We start from the raw sequence: 14,801 nt of genomic DNA, 5'->3' as shown, positions 1-14,801 counted from the left end.
CCCCCAACACCAGGACACGTGTAATGACTGCTGGTTATTGCAAAACCTTTGACTCAGTTCCACCCTCACAGTTTATTTACAAACAACCAAAAAATGTAAAATGGGCTAAAGTTTGGTAAGAATGTCAGAGAATTTGATGTCACAGAGAAGACTGTTCTATGGTAAAATATGTCACCTACACAATAACTCCAAGAATAATTCATATAAAATGTAGAAATTTTTCTGGGACAGATTTTAAGTGCATTATGATTCTGCTTAGCTTTAAATCCATTATCATCTCTCCTCAATAGAATTGTATGGTTTCCAGATCAAAGGAGGAGAATCAAAATATACGGATGACACAAAGTCATTTGGCTCCACAGAAAACATGTTAAACAGCTCCTTCATTCCATGGACTATTTCTCCAATAATCTCACAATGTTATCCCATATGTATAAAATTCTTATCGTATGCCAATGAAAGACGGAGACAGAAGGCTTTGACCTTGAATCGAAAGGTCACATTGAACCATTGAAAAATGACAATATCTAAAAATACATTGGTCTTCTCTAAGCAAAATACATTAAATTTAAGGATGTCAAAGAGAAGACTGGCTGAAAATATCAAGAGACTTTGTGGAATATCAGTCTTAATGTGTAAATTGAATTGAAAGAATTGTAAAATGAACCGTAGGAGATGAAAAAAGTACCCTAACAAAAATCTATAAATATTAACAAAACATGGACAGCGCTAAAATGTTTAACATTTTCATGACAAAAAGAAGGAAAATTGATCAACACTCTTAAAGCACGTGTTGTTGTTGTTGTTCAGTCATTTTCAGTCTTTTCCAACTCTTCATGACCCCATTTGGAATTTTCTTGGCAAAGATTCTGGAGTGGTTTGACATTTCCTTCTCCAGTTCATTTTACAGATGAGGAAATTGAAGTAAACAGAGTTAAGTCACATAGCTAGTAAGTGTCTGAGGCCAGATTTGAAGTTAGGAGACTTCCCGACCCTGGGCCAAGTGCTCTATCCACTGTACCACCTAGCTGCTCTTAAAGCACATATCAAACAAGTAACAAAACCTAAGAGGAATATTTTTCAAATAAGCAGACATTATATTGTCAAGCAATAGTGAAGACTGATACACACCACTGGAGTTGTCAAATTCAGTCATTTACCTCTAAATGGAGACTCTAAAATGAAATGGATTCTTTCAATTTCTATTTTACCCTCTGGCTCTAGAATATCAGGGCAGTTCTCTTGATAATTTCTTGAAAGATGATATCTAGGCTCTTTTTTTGATCATGGCTTTCAGGTAGTCTAATAATTTTTAAACTATCTCTCCTGGATCTATTTTCCAGGTGAGTGGTTTTTCCAATGAGATGTTTCACATTGTCTTCATTCCTTTGGTTCTGTTTTATAATATCTTGATTTCTCATAAAGTCACTAGCTTCCACTTGCTGCACTCTAATTTTTAAGGTAGTATTTCCTTCGGTAGTCTTTTGGACCTCCTTTTACATTTGGCTAATTCTGCCTTTCAAGGCATTCTTCTCTTCATTGGCTTTTTGGAGCTCTTTTGCCATTTGAGTTAGTCTATTTTTTAGGGTGTTATTTTCTTCAGTATTTTTTTGGGTCTCCTTTAGCAAGTCATTGACTTGTTTTTCATGGTTTTCTTGCATCATTCTCATTTCTCTTCCCAATTTTTCCTCTACTTCCCTTACTTGCTTTTCCAAATCCTTTTTGAGCTCTTCCATGGCCTGAGACAAGTTCATGTTTTTCTTGGAGGCTTTTGATGTAGCCTCTTTGACTCTGTTGACTTCTTCTGGCTGTATGTTTTGGTCTTCTTTGTCACCAAAGAAAGATTTCAAAGTCTGAGTCTGAATCTGAGTCCATTTTCTCTGCCTGGCCACATTCCCAGCCAACTACTTGACCCTTGAGTTTTTCATCAGGGTATGACTGCTTACAGAGTAGAGAGTACTTTGTTCCAGGCTTGAGGGGATGCACTGTTGTTTTCAGAGCTATTTCTCACAGCAAGCTCTGCCACACCAGCATTCCTCCTCCCCCAAGAACAGCCAACCTAGAGTGGACTCAGATCTTAAGCAGGCTCTGCACCCCCACTCTGATCTGCCACTTAATTCCTCCCACCAGGTGGGCCTGGGGCCAGAAGCAACTGCAGCTGTAGTTCTGTAGCTGTACCACCTCTGCTGTCCCCAGGGTGGTGGCTGAACCACAAACTCCTTTCACTCTGTCCCTGCAGTTTTTCCCACTAACCTTCTCTGTTGTCTTTGGTGTTTGTGGGTTGAGAAGACTGGTAACTGCCACAGCTCATTGATTCAGGGCACTAGGGCCTGTTCCACCTGGCTCCTGGTCTGGTTGGTCTGGGCACAGCCCACACTGGGCTCTGCTCTGCTCCACTCCCAGCTCTGTGCGCAATAGACCTTACCCAGCAACCATCCAGGCTGTCCTGGGCTGGAGCCCTGCTTCTCTCTGCTATTTTGTGGGTTCTGCAGTTCTAGAATTTGTTCAGAGCCTTTTTTATTGGTGTTTGGAGGATCCTGGGGGAGAACCCTAGGCAAGTCCCTGCTTTCCAGCTGCCTTCTTGGCTCCACCCCAATCCTCTAGAATTATGTTCTTTGATTACACTGATAAGAATCCTTATCTTTCAAAGTTGTCTTTCTTTATTATGTTATTATTGTATAAATTTTTCTCCTGGTTCTGCTCACTTCCCTTTCTGGGAACAGATGTTCCCAGGTATCTTTGGGATTGTCCCTTTTCATTGTTTCTTACAATAAAATAATAACGTATTACATTTTTACATCACAATTACTTTAGCTATTCCCCAATTAATGGGCAACCTCCCCCTGCCCAGTTTCTGGTTCTTTGTTTTAAAAAAGAACCCTGCTATAAATATTTTTGTACATATGGGTTGTCTTTATTTGATCTCTTTGGAATATGGGCTTAGCAGTAGTATCACTGAGTAAAAGGGAATGAACAGATTAGTGATCTGGGGGCATGGTTCCAAATTCATTTCCAGATCAGCAAGATTAGTTCAAAGCAACATTAATATAGGTTTTCCTCTAGCCTTCCAAAAGCGATCATTTTCTCTTTTTATCATATTTGTCAATCTGAAGAGGTTATAAGATGGAACTTCAGAGTTGATTTGATTTGCACTTTTAAAATTTTTAGTGATTCAGATAATTTTTTCACATAGTTACTAATACCTTGGATTTCTTTATCTGAAAACTGTCCAGTCATTTATCTCTTGGGGAATTACTCTTGTTCTTATAAATCTGAACTAATTTCTTATGTATCTTAAATATGAGATGTTTATCAGAGAAACTACAAAAATTTTTTTTTTGAGAATGGTTACTCTTAAGGAACCCAGGCTTCGGGATCAATGTAGATTGTTCAAGGAGACAGTAGAAAGTACATAATTTCAGATTGTAAAAAATTAGCACCTATGGGCTCCCTAGAGGGACCATACCTGGTCTAGAATCATACAGCAGAAGCTCACTGTCTTTATGGACTGATACATGACAAATACTCATACTATAAATATGTACTTCGAAATATCCTTGAGAACTCTACCAATAAACTTCAATAGAACAAGATTATTATCACAAACAGAACCGTTGCCCACAACTGCCCAGATATAACACTGATTCATAAGAACAGTGTTTTTAATAGTAGTCGCCCACCCAAATACTCATGATCTGCAAGTTACATGAAAAAAAAAAAGTTTCCCTAGTACAGAGACCTGTCCAAGGTGATCAAAATCACATGAGAACAAAAATCCTTGCTGTCTTGTATGTTATTTCAGTGATACCGAGGATGCTTTCATTGGGCCTACAGAGGATGAGCTTAGATCTTAATACTTTTTTATTCAGCTACAAAAATGAACCATCCCATCTACCTCTGCAATAGTATGTGAGATACTTAAGAGGAATAAATACTAAGCTTGGGATTTAATTGCTATAGGGAACCTCAAGGTGAGGAAACCCCTTCTGCCAATACATATTGGCAACTTAGTCTTAAAGAGTGTCTTATAACACTGATAAGTAACCTGCTCAGGTAATACAGCTTACATGTATCACAGGAAGGACTTGAACCCTGCTGGGTCTTTGTGGCTTTGAGGATAGCTCTCTTCTATACCCAGTTGCCAATAGCAGACTAGTTCCATTTTTTTTCCTGAAACTCACAGAAAAAATAGTAGAAAGAAATAGTAATCAATGTAGGGCTACATATGGGATAAAGAGCCAGCCGTGGGTGCCAGGAAAATCAAGTTTTAAGTCCCCATTTCTGACACACACTGGCTATCTCAGTGATCAAGACAACTCTTTGGGACTACAGATCCCTGTACTTTGTAGAATAGGTGATTATTTGCTTTAGTAAGGAGTCCAAAGTCCACATCATGATCACCATCATCATCATTGTCATACTATACGCCTGAATAACAAATCTCTTTTATATGCTTTATCTTATTTTGTTCTCATGATAACCCTATTAGAAGGACAAGGTAGATATTATAATAATATTACATATTCCATAATAGTGGTATACACTCAGCTTTTACTAAGTGCTTTTTTCAGTCCTTTATTATTATGCCTATTTTACTAACGAGGAAATTGTGACACAAAAAGGTTGCGTCAATTTCTGGTATAACTTTCAGTAAGTTACTTAGCCTGTCTAGATCTCAGTTTTCTTCTTTACAAAAACAAGAGGTTGTTCCAGATTATCTCACATTCATATGGCATTCCTATTCATATAGCCCCTTCTAACAAAATCCCATTCTCCTGTAAGTGTCTTGCAATAGTTAATAAATAAACATTTATTAAATGCCTGCTATGTGCTAGGCACTATGTTAAGTACTGTCTATGGCAAGTCCAAGTACTAAGATAATTAAGAAGAGTTCTTCCACGTTCAGCAGTAACACTGCTATCACCCCTGGCATTTCTGGTCTCTGAATTCTGAAATTGCAGCAGTATGAATTGGCACATAGCAAAATTTGTTTTACTTGGGCAAGTCACTTAACTGCTGCTTGCCTCAGTTTCTTCATCTGTAAACTAGGGGTATTAATTGCACTTACCTCCCAGGGTTGTTGTGAATATCAAACAAGAAAATACTTTGAAAGCATTCAACGCAGCACCTAGCATGTAGCGAGCACGATATAAATGTTAGTTGCTTATACTATTACTACTGTTACAATAACTTAATAAAGTCTCTGACTTTACTCTGTTCTGTACCTACAAGTCAAAATATGCTTAAACTCTCAAAGATAGTTGCTATCTAACAGAGAGTCTCTAAATAATTACATGGTCCTCAAGAAAATGATTTCTCCCTCCCCAAATCTCCAATTTATTTAATCTTTCATTTCATTAAATTTTTATGTGAATGTATAAGTCTTATCTTGCTATTATATGGAAAGCTCCTTGAGGGAAGGAATTGAACTGAATTTTATTTCTGTATCCCCAGTGCCTAGTATGATGACTTGTAACTTTTTTTTTCATCTAAACTGTGAATTCTTTGGGGTGGAAACTCTCACTGAAACATCCACTGAAACATCTGAGAAACTCCTCTGTAACTTACAGTTAGGAGATATCTGAGAAGCTAAGTAACTTATCTATGGTCACAGAGCTGGCACATGTCAGAAACAGGACTTAAACTCAGGTCCTTCTGACTCTTAAGATCAACCCTCTATCCATTATGCCATGAGACCTGTCACCTCGTACCTAACAGGTGAGTGATAAATATTTAGTAAATCAAATTGAATGTAGAGCAGGAAGTCATCAGCTTCTGGCCCTAGACTTGACAAGTATAAGAACCTTTCTCTTTCAGAGTAGGGGTGCCTGTAGTTAGCACACAAAAGCTGGAGAAACAGGGTTTTTTGCTGATGTTTAAAGGTAGGCCTAGAGAACAGCTTTGCTCTTTTAGTACTGAGTGGTTCTTGAAGAAGGAAGAGAAAGAGGCTAGTTCAAACCTCAGGTTGGGTAATGAGGTTCTGGAGGGTCTAGTGATCCTATCTGGCTTTCCCTACATTTTCTGTGTCCCCAGGGCCTTCTGTGCTGGGCTCTGCTGTGATCAGCCTGAGTCTCGGACACACAAAAAACTGAAGGATTTGGTGTTGATGCCTCTGGGTTGCAAGGCCAGTGATAGGTACCATATCTGATGACACCGTTCCTTATTTTATTAAATGTGGCCATGCCATATGTCGTGATACTCAGACACAGTAAAACGATGAGGCCTAGAACCCAGGTCTTCTGATTCCTATCCAGAATACCACACTCTATCCTACTTATTTATAAAATGTCAACTATATAGAAGGTACTATGCTTATAAATATGAGAAAAATTAGAATTTTAATAAGGCTATTGCATTGAGTTTTAAGCATCCACTATGAGGTCAACATATTAAATTTTTAAAAAAAATCCTTATTTGTATGTTTCATTGACTTCTTTTTATCTCATTGTCATTTCCAACCAACTTTCCCACCTCTCTTCTTCTTTCTCCCCTCTCCACACTCCCTCCTTCTTTTCTAATAAAATTCTCCCCTGTAACAAATAAGTATAGTAAAACAATTTAACACATTGATCCATGTCTGAAATTTTACACATTATTCTGCACCGCAAGCCCATCATCTCTGCTGAAAGGCAGAAGGAGGCATGCTTCACCATTAATCCTCTTAAGTCTTGACTGGATACTGCATTGATCAGAGTTCTTACAGTTGCATTCCTTTACAATATTGTAGCCATCGTGTAAATTGCTCTCCTTGTTCCACTTAAGTCTTACTGAGTTTCTCTGAATTCTTCATATTCATTATTTTTAAAGCCCTATAGTATTCCAGTTCATTCGCATACCGTGATTCATTCAATCATTCCCCAATCCAATGGGCACATACTTTGTAACCGATTCCTTCTTACAACAGGAGCTACTATAAATATTTTCATACAAATTGGACCTTTCTCTCTGTACCTGACCTCCTTGGGATATATAAGGTCAACTTTCCAGGTAACAATAAGAATTAAAATGAGAAAAATAAGGAGAAAGCTCATCTTTGTATGGAGCCCTCTGGTGGTCTGCAAAGGAAGAAATTAAGGTAGCAAGTTTTGTGGGGGTTTTTAGTACTGAAACTACTGAATGGTTGGTTTTGGGGGGTAACTGAAAAAAAACCTATTATCAAAGAATGATAGAATTGGAGGGGATATTAGAGATTATCTAATTGAACCGTATCACATACCATTGTTAATTTATAGATTAGGAAATGCACTCTATCTCATGATGGTTCTCTTACCTTTCTTTCACCTATGATTATCCATACAGCATACTCAAAACCCTTGTTCCCAAACCTCCAAATTCAATCTGCATAGAGCTATTGACTCTAAAAATGTTTTGGTACCATCTATATTTTGGTAATAAGAAATGTTTTCAGTGGCAAATGAGTGTCAATATAGGTCGATTCTTCTAAATGCTGAAAGTCGTCAATAACTAACCTCTCTGCTGCTCAGTTTTCCCCAGAAAATGTGGTTCCCTGTCACTCAAGTACCAGAAGCAAGTGACCACTCTCCTTTCAGAAGTTAATCTCCTCTTCATCTTTAATGTCCTAAGGGCACTACTCCAAACAAACCCTAGGGGATTTTAATAGGTTCTTACCAGGTAAAATGCATGAGCTAGAGGAGTCATTTAATAATAAGATGAAAAATAGGAATGGTAATATCACCTTTACCTACCACAACTCTACCGAAGTTGTTGTAAAAAATCAATTCAGACCAGTTATTTTAAAGGGGTAAAAAAAAATTAAGATTTTTTTTAACTTTCTAGTATACCTCAGCTAAAGCCATTTCAAACTTTCTCTTCCTTTCTCAAGCCCCCTATTCTCCCTTATACTTATTTTGCCAGCAGATGCCCTTGGTGCCTAATTAATTCAGGAGACTGAGAGTATCCCCACCCCTCTTCTAGTTCCCTCTTCTTCCCTCCCCTCAAAACCTTTTTCATTCCTTATCTATTCTCCCCATCATTGCTTCAACCTCAGAAAAGAAAGTGGCTTTAACTATCCACATGAGAAAAAACAGGTATATGAAGACAGCCTATTTTCCAAACTATGATATGCAGTTAGACGGACAAACCAAGAGCTGGTTCATCTTGGATAGACACTACAGATGGACAATGATCTGAGTCCAGAAATAAAGAGTAGGAGGATAATAGGCTGGATTGCCCACAGGAGATTGTACAACACTTTTAATGACCTTTCCAAGCCTCTCTACGAAACAACAGCATATTTTTGGACATTAACATTCTTTTAGTGATGCTATATCCTTGCAAATCATAGAACATCAGTCTCTGATCATATGATTCCCCTCTTTCACATATCTTTAGAATCTTTACAAAGATTTAGACATTTACAAAGATGTTTTGCCTCTAACACTGACTTCTTCTGCAAATTCTAGGTGGAATTCACCAGCTCTTAACCACCATTGGCCCTAAGTGGAAGACTATAATGTGAAAGAGGTATTAGCCTTGTTCTGTTCAGCCTGAAAACAAACAGGAACAATCGGTAAAAAGGAAAGGAAAGGAAGGAAGGAAGGTAGGAAGGAAGGAAGAGAAAGGAGGAAGGGAGGGAGGGACAGAAAGGAAGAAAGAAAGGATGGAAAAGAGAAAGAGAAAGAAAAAGAATGAATGAATGAAAGAAGGAAAGAAAGGAAGACAAGGCTTGATGTTAGGAAAACTTTGCTAATAATTAGCACTAACAAAAAGTGAAATAGCTGCCATAGGAGGCAGGGGCTCCTTTCTGTGAAGGTCTTCAAAAAGAGGCCTTCTGAAACATGGATTGGACCAGCTGGGTGGTGAAGTCACTTCCAACTCTAAAATTCTATGATCCTGTGATGAAAAACAATTGGCATTTTTGTTGAGTCTTTTCATATCATTTCCTTTTTTCATTACTTTATGGTTCTCTTTTCAATTGTTGAGGTAACTACATCATATTTTTTTAACTTTTATAGGAAATGATGTGTAGTCTGGGTTCATGTCTGGTCCATTATCCCCATTACCCATTCTTCAATGTCAATAGCTTGTACAAATTGGATAGGCTGGAACCACTTTAAATTACAAATTATTCCTTTTTCTAATTTGGGGCTCATTTTTATCTCTGTTGTAATAGATTAGCATTCAAACTAACAAGGACAACTGATTTGGCTATGACTCCCACATCATTAACCATGCTCATGTTTATAAGTTATAGTTTGTTTCATTTTTTAAAGTGCTGGTCAAGTTCAAAACCTCCCTACTATTTTTTAAAAGAAAGGATCCATGATATTCATGCATCAAGCATCTATTGTATAAAAGGCAGTGTGCTAAGTACTAGAGATAAAGGAAAAAATGAAATAGCGCCTGCCCTCAAAGAGCTTATATTCTCTTGGGAGAAGTATATGTGTGTGCATGTGCGTACATGCATACACAAGGTTTCTATGTAATCTATACAGCTCTATCCTCCTTTGCGTCTTGATCCATACTCACATTTTCATTGAAATGTATGTTGAATTAATTTAGAAGGTCTTATTGAGTTCTTTATAGCATTTCTGTATCTCCTTACTCTCTGCAATACGTGTTGGTACCTAACCTATGATCCTCTTTATGATGGAGACCAGTTTTTGTAGATGCTCATCATGAGCGCTACTATGCAAGATGACCAAGTATCCCTGAAAATAACTTTTCCTGCTGCCTCTAGATATTCAATAAAAACCAACTCTGCCAACTGAATCATTTGCCTCTCTGAGGAGAACCTCTGTGCCATCTTTGCAGTTAGCTACAGCTTCTGCCTTTTTTCTGGTTTCACTTACAGTATGATCATCAACAATGATACCATTCAGCTCCTCCAATACTATGTCTATTCCTTGGTCATTGGACAAGGATCTCACATTTAGAGAATCAAAAGTTAGTTCAATATTTATAGCTACCATAAAAATTGTGTGATTCTTGTTATTGTCCAGACATTTTTCAGTCATGTCTGACTTTTCATGACCCCATTTGGGGTTTTCTTGGCAAGGATACTGGAGTGATTTGTCATTTCCTTCTCCAGCTTATTCTACAGATGAGAAACTGAGGCAAACAGGGTTAAATGATTTGCCCAGTCCTCAAATGGAAGACTATGATGTGAAAGCGGTATTAGCCTTGTTCTGTTCAGCCTGAAAATAAATAGGAGCAATCGGTAAAAATGGATGGATGGAAGGAAGAGAAAGGAAGGAAGGGAGGGAGAAAGAAAAAGAAAGAGAAAGAAAGAGATAGAGAAAGAAAGAAAGGAAGGAAGGAAGGGAGGGAGGGAGGAAGGAAGGGAGGGAGGGAGGAAGGAAGGAAGGAAGGAAAAAGAAAGAAAGAAAGAAAGAAAGAAAGAAAGAAAGAAAGAAAGAAAGAAAGAAAGAAAGAAAGAGAAAGAAAGAAAGGAAGGAAGGAAGGATAATCAATGAATGAATGAAAGAAAATGTCTGCAAAGTATCTGAGGCCATATTTGAACTCAGGAAGATGAGTATTCCTCACTCTAGGCCCAGCACTCTATCCATTGTGCCACCTAGCTGTGGTTCTTTGCATCCTCCTGTTTTTCTGCCACTGTGCATGAGAATACAGCTATATCACAGGTGAAGAGGGCCACCCGGGATTGGAAGCCACTTTGTATTTTAATTTGTTCGTAGGTTGCTATGGCCAAAAAATTCATCACCTAATGACCAATTAATTAGTGATAAGGTACTTTACTTTTCCCTAAACTGGACCTTGGAGAGCAGATAATGTTTTGCTGGGACCATAATCAAAACGTCTGCATCTCAAAAGAACCAAGAGTCTGGCATAGCTTTTGAAACAAAGAGACTCATCAACAGCAGGATAAGGGCTTCAAAGCAGTACTTTTGTGGAGAAGCAGGCATGTGTGGAATCAGGAAACTGAAATACCTACAACAGGACATAGAGGCTGAAAATTAACCGCTACACCACCTGCCTATTAAAATTTAGATGAGATGACAATGAACCAAAAGTTATCTAGTTAAGTTCCTCTGACTTAGTCAATCATTTATCTTGGGAAAAAAAGATGAACCAAAAGTTAATTGGCTGAATTGATCATTCTGATTTATCAATCAATTACTACTCCAAAGAAGGCTCTTCCATGGCTTTCTTCCTTCTATAATGCCTTCCTTGCAAGGAATTCATCAAGTCCTTTTTCACAGGGTGAAATAATACAGACACACATTTTTCACCTGGACTAGTTCCTGATTTTTGCCACCTGAAGAAGGGGAATGAGTAATAGCACCAATGAGAGGAACCACAATGCTGTAAAGTTAAAATGCTGTACACCCAAGTATATGGCTACAAAGTATGGGTGGTGAGCATGTTCAGGTAGGATTGTGCTTGTGCAGCTGATGACTGAAAAAGGACCAGAAGATCTGAAAGAGAATTCCTGAGGGTGAGAGGAGAGCAACGGAGTTAGAGTAGGAGCCAGTCCACTTTCTACCCCCATCCAGCCATGTGTCTTTTGAGAGTCTTTAATGTCCAGGCAGTGCCATTTCCCACTGGAAAAAAAATCCAATAGACCTTATTTCAAAGGGATAGAGGTATAGAGATCAATAAAGGTATTTGATCTCATGAGGCCATCGATTGGGCTAGATAGTGTTTGAGGGTTCCTCTACCTCTGAGAGTCTACAATTCTCTAATGAGTTTAATGAAGAATTTATTAGACAAGGTATTTATAAAATGGCACCATCTATATAGTAAATGCTCAATAAATGTTTGTTGGATTTTAATAAAATGATTTGGAAAGTTAACAAATTTTTGACCCACGAATTTCCGTTGGGAATGGGCTGCCCTGGGAGGTAGTCAGCTCCCAATCAGTTAATTTGCAAATATTTACTAAGTGCCTGGTGCGTGCTAAACAGCTAGACAGTTGCATTGGACCTGGAGTCAGGGAGACCTGAGTTCAAATCCAGCTTCATACAGCTACTCTTTGTGTGACTGAGCAAATCTTGTTTGTTGTCTGACTCAGTTTCCTCAATTGTAAAATGGGGAAAATAATAGCACCTACCTCTAAGGATTGTTGTATCAAATGAGGTTTGTGTAAAGTGCTTAACCCAGTGCCTGGAACATGGTAGGTGCTAAATAAATGCTTGTGTTTTTATTTTTTCTAGGCCTGGAGCAGATTCAACATTCAGTTAATACATAGTCCCTTCTCTAGTATTAGCAGCAGAAGTGTGCAATTTATATTATTTATATTAATTTATAATATCTGTATTTAAATAGGCAGGAGAATTTGTCAGGGATGTTGTAGTAGGCATTATTACCTCAGAGTCACTGAATTTTATGACCTCTAAGGTCCCTTCTCACAGAGGAGGATCCTAGGATTTCTTTTTAAGCATTATATACAACTTTACAACTACCACAATAATCTAGGGCTCAGAAAGGAAGAGACATTGAATTATTTAGTTGCTGCCTTGGGTGGGGGATGGGAGGGTTACAAAAAAGATATATATCAAAGTATCCTCCTACATAGTAAGAAAACCTTAAAGAATCAGCAAAGACATTAAATGAGATAAGAATAGCTTCAGCAAAGTTGAAAGATACAAAAAACTCAGAAAAATCTTTGGCATTTCTATATAGTGCTAACAAAAGACATGAGAAAATGACAGAAAGAGAAATTCCATTAAAAACACAAAATACATAAAATACCTTGCTACTAACCTATAAAACAATGTAAACTGATGACATATAGACACAGCTATAAAAATCCTTTATACAGCTGGGCAAAAGGTAAAGAAGCGGGGAAAAACTCAAGTAATTGGGAGAGGGTTTCATGATTTGTAGTTCTATTATGCCAACCTAAATAAAACTACTATGCTGTCCAAATTAATATCTGGATTTAGTGTCACACCAATCAATCTCTTGAAAGGTTATCTAACAGAACTAGACAAAATGATACCTATATTCATTTAGAAAAGCACAGGTTCTAGACTCTCATAGAAAATACTTTTTAAAAAACCATGAATAAAGATTTACAGCATGATCACAAAGTATTTTTTTTAAAAATAGTAATCCTAAGAACTATTTAGTACTGGCTTAAAATATAAAAAAGTAGATCACTGGAGGAATCTAGATAAGCAAGACTCTGAAGTAAGTAAATACAATAGTCCAGTTTTGACAAAATGAAGACTAGAACTCAGGGAAGGATAGCTAAGAAAACAGAAAAAATATGTCAGAAATTAGATTTGGACCAAGTTCTTCTACAATAAGCTCTAAATGGATACTCAAATTAAATATAAAAGATTACAACATTTAAAAATTGAGGAAAATGGAAGGATCTTCATTTACTAGTATGGCTAGTAGAAGTCTTAACTAAACAATGGGTAGAAGTCATAAAAGATAAATTAGTCCATTCTTATTACCTAAAATAAAAGGATTTTGCAAAAAGAAAATCAATGAAGAAGAAAAAATTTCAAATGGAAAAATTTGTACATTAAATATTTCTTATAAAAGTTGATATACAGGGAACTGATACAGATAACGTAAGACCAGAGCCATTACCCTAAAAATAAATGGTCAAGGGTAGGAATAGTTTTCAGAAGAAGACATGAAAATTGTAAAAAAAAAAAACAAATAAAAGTTTCCTTCAAATCACTAATAAGAAAAATGTAAATTATAACTGAGAGTATATCTCATATCCAAAAAGCTATAAATGTGATAAAAAAAGGGAAACAATGTTGGAGGGGCTGTGAGAAGACATGAACAATAATACATTGTTAGTGAAGCTGCAAAATGGACTCTGGAAAATTTTTTGTAATTACGCAAGAAAAGTAACAATTCTTCATACTCTGACATTTTGATTCCATTATTGAGCAAAAATCCCACAAAGATTAATGAAAAGAAGAAAAGTTGGTGTACATGTGTAAGAAAAGTCATGTGCATGTATATGTGTTTAAGACAGTCCTAATATTTAACAAAATATTTATACAGTATTCTGTGTTAGCAAAAATCTGGAAATAAAATAGGTGTCTATTGAACAAATGGTTGAACAAACTATGGGATATGGATTTAATGGAAGATTATTTTGCCATAAAAAATGATCAATATGAGGAATTCAGGGGAACATGAGAAGATCTGGAAGAAGTAATATAGAGTACAGAAAGCAAAATGAGAAAAATTACACAAAGATTATAATACATAATAACACTAAAGTTAACAATGGTACTCTGATAAATTGTAATGCAAATCTCAGTCCTGGAGGAACTGGTAAGGAAACAACTTTTATTTCTCTCACTTGAGAGACAGAGATTATAAATGGATAATACTGTCAGATTCAGCCATTGTTTGGGTAGCTCTGCTTAATTTTTTTTTATTTTGAGATAAAGTACTCCGTAGGAAAGTGGTGCAAGGGGAAACACTCCTGGTCTAAAAAAAGCAAAGGTAATAAAACTTTTTTGAAGAATAACAATGATAACAAAGAGACACATGACCCATCTCACCATCATGCACACAAACCACCCCCCGCCACACACACACACACACACACACACACACACACAGCGTCCTTTTTGAAGGGATATAAGAGTTTAGAGCAAACATTTTCAAATATCTGCATTTTAAATGTCGGACAAATCACATTCCCTTCTAAAAATATTGTGACCCTTTAATTTCTGAAAGCCTAAGAAAAAGTACCGGGAAGTGCAGCGACTACCACCAGCAACAATGTCTTTAAAAGCAACTGGAAAGAAAGACAGTATGGAGAAGCATCTTTCTGCACCAGGAGGCAGGGCTGCCAGCCTTGGGCCCCTGTGAAATACACCGCATTGCTGACTAGT

Source organism: Trichosurus vulpecula, chromosome 6, assembly GCF_011100635.1.
Source record: "Trichosurus vulpecula isolate mTriVul1 chromosome 6, mTriVul1.pri, whole genome shotgun sequence".
Lineage (NCBI taxonomy): Eukaryota > Metazoa > Chordata > Mammalia > Diprotodontia > Phalangeridae > Trichosurus > Trichosurus vulpecula.
The sequence above is the reverse complement of the archived record's forward strand: the minus strand, read 5'-3'. Positions refer to the sequence as shown.